The sequence below is a fragment of the Pinus tabuliformis genome, chromosome 8, assembly GCF_031772625.1.
Source record: "Pinus tabuliformis cultivar Carrire ecotype Pingquan chromosome 8, CPIR1, whole genome shotgun sequence".
NCBI classification, from domain to species: domain Eukaryota; kingdom Viridiplantae; phylum Streptophyta; class Pinopsida; order Pinales; family Pinaceae; genus Pinus; species Pinus tabuliformis.
The window spans coordinates 472,454,992-472,461,137 of NC_142294.1; the positions used below are offsets into that span (position 1 = coordinate 472,454,992).

The window sequence follows — 6,146 nt, forward strand, 5'->3', positions numbered from 1 at the left end:
AAGCTCTATTAATCTCCATCTGATATACTTTAACTTAGCTTAAAAAATGTTTAAGACATAATGTAATCATGGATTAACTTCATCAGGTGAACATATCTATTTTAACCACTGCACATATGTGAACACAATATTAATTTGGACCATTGGATTGAAGCTTTCTCGGCTGTTAGACCCATTGAGTGCATAAATGCACCATAACCTTCGTGCATGTATGACCCCGCTACAAATAGGGTTGTTGATTTATCACAAGATCAAACATCATGAAAATTCCAAATTATGTTCCATTCTTGGGCATGCCATGAATACACCAAGTTTCATTCCAACACTTTACTCCACCCTTGATTGTGTAAAATTCATCATTTCATGCCTGTGCAGACATGCCATGAAAACAACAAATTGTGTTCCATGTGGGCTTGTTGTGGAAGCACTAATATTTCATTCCAACACCTTGCTCAACCCTATGCTAATTGATCATTACAACCTCCTGTTAGACTCAGTCTTGTCAGTCCTCTGTCAGAATCAAATTCACCAAGGTTCATTTCTCGTCATCTGCAGTCATAAAATGCCATTTTGGTCAAAAAGAGTCATTTTAAATTCTTAAGTCCAGGGTTTTGTCTCCAGAAGTGTGAAATAACACTTGCAGGCCAGAGGGAGGTTGAATAAGTCTCTTACTTCAAGAGTTTCATCATCAGTAATGCTCGAAAATGATCCTTCTCCAAAACTCTGTTTTGGAGAAGAAATCGACAAATTTGTTTTTGTAATAAATTTGCATTTTAAAGTCTTCCATCATGGAGTACTTCAAATGCAGGCCCTGGTCATCTTGCTAGGTTCAACAGCTCCATCAATCTATGTAAACAGGAGGAACAGCAGTGAAATTATGATTCAGGCCCTGTAAAGTAAACATCCTACTACGATTTGTGCCCTGTAAACTAATTTGGGATTTTGCCATGGAGCACAATGGAGCTGATCATCTTGTGGACCCATTGATTCAACATGAGGATATCAAGAGTCAGCAGAAGTCTGAGGAGGAGTCGGCCTTCATAGAATCAGTGTTATCTCAAGAACATATTTCCTGGTCCAGAGTTGCTCAAGCTGCCATTATTGAATCCAAGAAACTATGGATTCTCTCTGCCCCTTCTATAATAGTTAGTGTTTTTAATTTTATGCCCTCTGCCATATCTCAAATGTTTGCTGATCATCTTGGAGAGTTGCAGCTTGCAGGAGCATCCATAGCTAGTGTGGCCATTCAAGGATTGGCCTATGGAATTATGCTTGGAATGGCAACAACAGTCCAGACTATGTGTGGGCAAGCTTACGGTGCTAAACAGTACAGCATGCTTGGAGTCATCTGCCAGAGGTCCATGATAATAATGACTGGAACTGTAATACTCCTGGGCATCCTCTACTATTTTGCAGATCCAGTATTGATTGCCATAGGGCAGAGTAAAGAAATCTCTGTTGTATGAGGTATTTTTGCCAAAGGTCTTATTCCTCAGTTGTTTTCTTTTGCCCTCAATTGCCCCATGCAGAGGTTTTTGCAGGCCTAGAACATAGTGGCCCCTATTTCTTATATTGCTATTGGGAAATGTCTATTCCATACATTGATCACCTGGGTGGCAGTAGACAAGCTAGGATTTGGCCTGCTAGGGATAGCCCTAATAGTGAGTTTGACTTGGTGGGTTCTGGTCATTACTACTGCCTGGTATATATTCTATAGCCCATACTGCAGGCATACATGGACGGGCCTCACCCTGAAGGCCTTCACAGGACTCTGGTCATACTTCAAGTTAACTCTGGCATTGGCTATTATGCTAACTTTGGAAATATGGTACATTGAAGTATTGGTGCTTGTATCGGGTTTGCTGCCAAATGCAGAGGTCGCTCTGGATTCCATTTCTGTTTGCATGAATTCTTACAACTGGGAGTTGATGGCAATGTTGGGTCTCAGTACAGTTGCAAGTATAAGAGTGGGTAATGAGCTGGGAGCCAGGAGACCTAAAACTGCAAGATTTTCAATTATAGTTGTGGTGGTCACTTGCTTCATAATAAGTGTCATACTTGCCATTGGGATTCTGATACTGAAGAAAGAACTCGCCATGGCATTCACAAGCACCACTATGGTTATACGCGCAGTCTATGCATTGATACCTCTACTTGCAATATCTGTTCTCTTGAATGGCACCCAACCTATTCTCTCAGGGGTGGCAATTGGATGTGGAGGGCAAGCTGTGGTGGCATATGTGAATTTAGTGACATACTATCTTGTTGGCTTACCAGTTGGAATTGCTTTAGGATTGAAGACCAGTCTTGGAATCGATGGAATCTGGTGGGGATTAATCCTAGGAGTGGCACTGCAGACGTTAGTACTCATTATTCTTACAGCACGTACTAATTGGAACAAAGAGGTCCAATCGGCATCAGAGAGAGTTGAGCGTTCCCAGTACGGGGAGTCTGCAGATAACTCAAACGGAGTGGTGGTTCCATAAGTTGGATTATTGAAATTAAGAGTGAATCACATTGCAAAGAAAAAGGCATGCCCAATTTGATGGCAAATCGTTTTGTATGATGCGAGGTACATCGAATGGGACAACTGAAATTGAAGAAGTTACTCAATTCAATTCTTCTACCACAGGTTGCTTCTTTTCTTCTTTATAGCGTATTCAAATGAAAGTAGTTCAGGCCACGCGTGCTCGGCTTTTGATTATTGTGGAGAAATGGCCGGTTCTTGTACTGCTTTTAAAACAAAAATGTATTACATAGTCAGCATGTTCCTTACATGTTCATTAGAGCTATAAATGCAACAGTTCTTTGGACATAACAGGCCTCCCAACTACTGGTGGTTTGTCAAAGAAGTTGAGGGCGTTACAGGTGTTATGATGGTGGTCTTCATGGCAATTTGCATTCGTTCTGGCCACTCCGTGGTTCAGAAGGAATAAACTTAATCTTCCAAAACCATTGAAAAGGCTCACAGGATTCAACGCTTTCTGGTATTCACACCACTCATTCGTAATCGTCTATGTGTTGTTGATAGTCCATGGTATATATCTGTACCTCAGTCACAAATGGTACAAGAAAAATGACATGAATGCACCTTGCAGTTCCGGTGTTGTTATATGGTGGAGAAAGAACTCTGAGAGCTTTCAGATCAGGTTACAAATCCGTTAAAATCCTCAAGGTAGACATCTTTCCAGGCAATGTTTTGTCTCTTCACGTGTCAAAACCGCAAGGTTTCAAGTATGAGAGTGGACAGTACATGTTTGTCGATTGCCCGGCGGTATCCTCTTTTGAATGGCATCCTTTTTCTATTACCTCAGCTCCAGGAAACGATTACTTGAGTGTCCACATCCGAACCTTGGGTGATTGGACAACAGAACTTAAGAGGATATTCCTTCTGAAACAACATCAAATCTAAACGAAGAAAACAAGAGAATCAAGGATGAAATTAGCCAGCGTGGCGCATAGGATGATTGGCGCGGCGCATAGAGCCCCAAGACCGAAATTTATCATCGATTCATCAAAAATTTAATTTGTTGCGGCTCAATTTTTCTCCAAGAGCCAGAGGTAATCAATTCAAAACGGACAATCGTGATAAGGAAGGCTTTTATGATAATATTGTTCCAGATACATTTGAACGCAAAACTGTGACTGTTGAGGGGTACAAGGCACAAAGTAAGATGGTGATTGAACGTCTAGACAGATTGATCAGTGCGTGGAAGAAAGGAAGGAATATGTTGCGGTTGAAAGTATGCATTCGAGTCTGAATTTTGTGATGGGGCTCATGGGAGGGTATCCATCCATTATACATTGCGAATGAAACGAAGCGTTTAGAGCGCTTGGCAATTCATTGCTAAGTATATGACCTTCGGTCATGCACAGAACAAGTATGTTAAATACATCCGGGCGATTCAGGATTACCTGTGTAAATGAGCTGGCCAACAGAGAGTTCCAAAGGTCAATAATATTAATGTGGATCAAAGTGTTGCCTCCAGACATAGTACAATATTTAGCTGTTTACACATAAGAGATATAGGCGAAACACCCAGATAACCCAGTGACAAATGCAGTAAGGAGTAGATGAAGAGTATCACAATATATATGTTGCAGATTCAATGAGCTCGAAGGCAAAAGAGAAGGTGAAAGGTCAAAGGCCCAATTAAATGAAGAATACCTACCACAGCCGAAAAATAGGAAACGATGGTCTATTTCTGACTTCAGTTACAATTTCAAGGGATTCACACCTACAGATGTCACTTTTTCAGATCCAAGTAAAAATGTAACGCTGCTCCTTTTAGCGATGGATGACTTTCCATCTTGAGTTAGTAATGATTAAATCATCCCATATTCTGAGTCGATTCATTTTTTGGTAGAGTGAGTCTATTTATTGTATAAAAAGAAATTTTTTGAGAGGGGTTCTAGGTTCTGAGAAAAAGTGTGGGAAGAAAAAACCCAGCACTATCACTATACAATTTTGACAGAGAAATAATTAAATGGTGCAGCTCTGATTTATAAGATTCTTGTGGTATGAGTTTTGGCATGTGTTTTTCTCTCTGTTTCATATGTATCCTGTGATGTTTTGCATTTCATTCATGATCGTTTCCAGCTGAATACTTTTAAGTGAGAAAGGTAGAATTCAGTCATTGCTCTGCCTTGAGGAAGTGTTCAGTCTTTATGTGTTTTCTTCTGCCTGGAAAGGATTCATACATTAATGCCCTTTTCAGCTTTCTTAAACAGTCTTTTCACCCCATTTAAATTCAATTCGATTGCTAAAACCTCATGCTTATCTCGCCTTATGAAATATCCTGTGCCTTTGGTTAAATCTCTGCTCACGCTGTCCTTGTCCCATGCAGCCCAACAACTTAGTCATTAAATCAAATATCCCTCATTCAAATTCATTTTACTAGCCTAAATCAGTTCCCATTTTAAGTCATCTCGGACTCTATTGATCATTTTATCGAGATAGACCCGGAGAGAGCCCTCTCCTATCCTCGTAGGGCTAGCTACGAGGCTGAGCTTGGTTTGATGTTGCCTTGAACCTCGCCTTCCTTCAGCTTGAGGCAGATTCGAGCGCTAACACCTCCTTTGACATCAATCACAACACCACAGTTGACACCAATGACAATATATGTTCAACATATCTTTATATCTTCTCGCTTAATTGGAAAAGCCTTCTTCAAATTAAATGATAACATTGGTAAATAATGAGATAGATCCACAAGATTCCCTATTTTAAGGTAATCCTTAACCCTTTGAATCAGATTATTTTAATGCACAATTGGTTTGCATTCAATGCTATACTAATGCTTTTAAATAACCTTCCTTCTTAGTGATGTAATTTCATGTCCATCACATACATGGATATTTTAGGGGTTGTCAATGGAATATTGATAATGATTAGGAGAGTCAACTAAGCAGTTGAATTGATAGTGCATAAAATATTTGATTAGTTAGTTTTGTTGACCTTGGTATTGGCTAGTACACAAGGGAGGCATAATTCAAGGATTTTGTTACACGATTGTTGTAGTAGCTGTAACACCCTTAAATTTTTTGGCTTGCATCCAAATTTCAAAGCCTTCCTTGGTTTTTATCTTGATGGTCGCAGACACTCGAGCTCATCCCATGAGATCTTATGAAGTTTTCACACCCTCTTCGCTTGATCAATCACCAATCATATTTTGGAGTGTTGATAGCTATGCCATGTTTGCGAGTTTGTTCTGGAAATTTTGAAGGTTTGTATTTGTATGTATGAGTTGTTTTCACTTTGTTGACATTGGTCGCACTCACACAGAAAGTTGTAAACACTATCACACAAGTGTCTTCACGATCATTCGAAGACATATTTCAATTGTCGCACTTGTCGCTCTCAACCTTCATGTTAGTCTCACTGAGCACATGTTGTCTTGTTGGTTTGAGGTGTCTTGTCATCGAGTTGTTTTAAGTGTGTGATCACATTGTCGTGTCCACACAAGTACACTTGATTCCACACTTGGTCAATTTTCTTGAAAATCTATCGACCAGACAACCCTCTGTCAATCAGATTCTATCTCAGTGGCCTTGCATTGCTGCTCAGAATTGCGTAGAGCTTGAGGCTCTTCGCCGGGTATCCTGCTTTGCAGAATTATGGAAATGAGCCATTTGACTGACTCCTA

At 40.1% G+C, this 6,146-nt stretch overlaps 1 pseudogene; it reads left to right on the forward strand.

The window, feature by feature from the left end:
• Positions 1–947: 947 nt before the first annotated feature.
• On the forward strand, positions 948–2,704 carry LOC149236109 (protein DETOXIFICATION 41 pseudogene; annotated as a pseudogene).
• Positions 2,705–6,146: the final 3,442 nt, after the last annotated feature.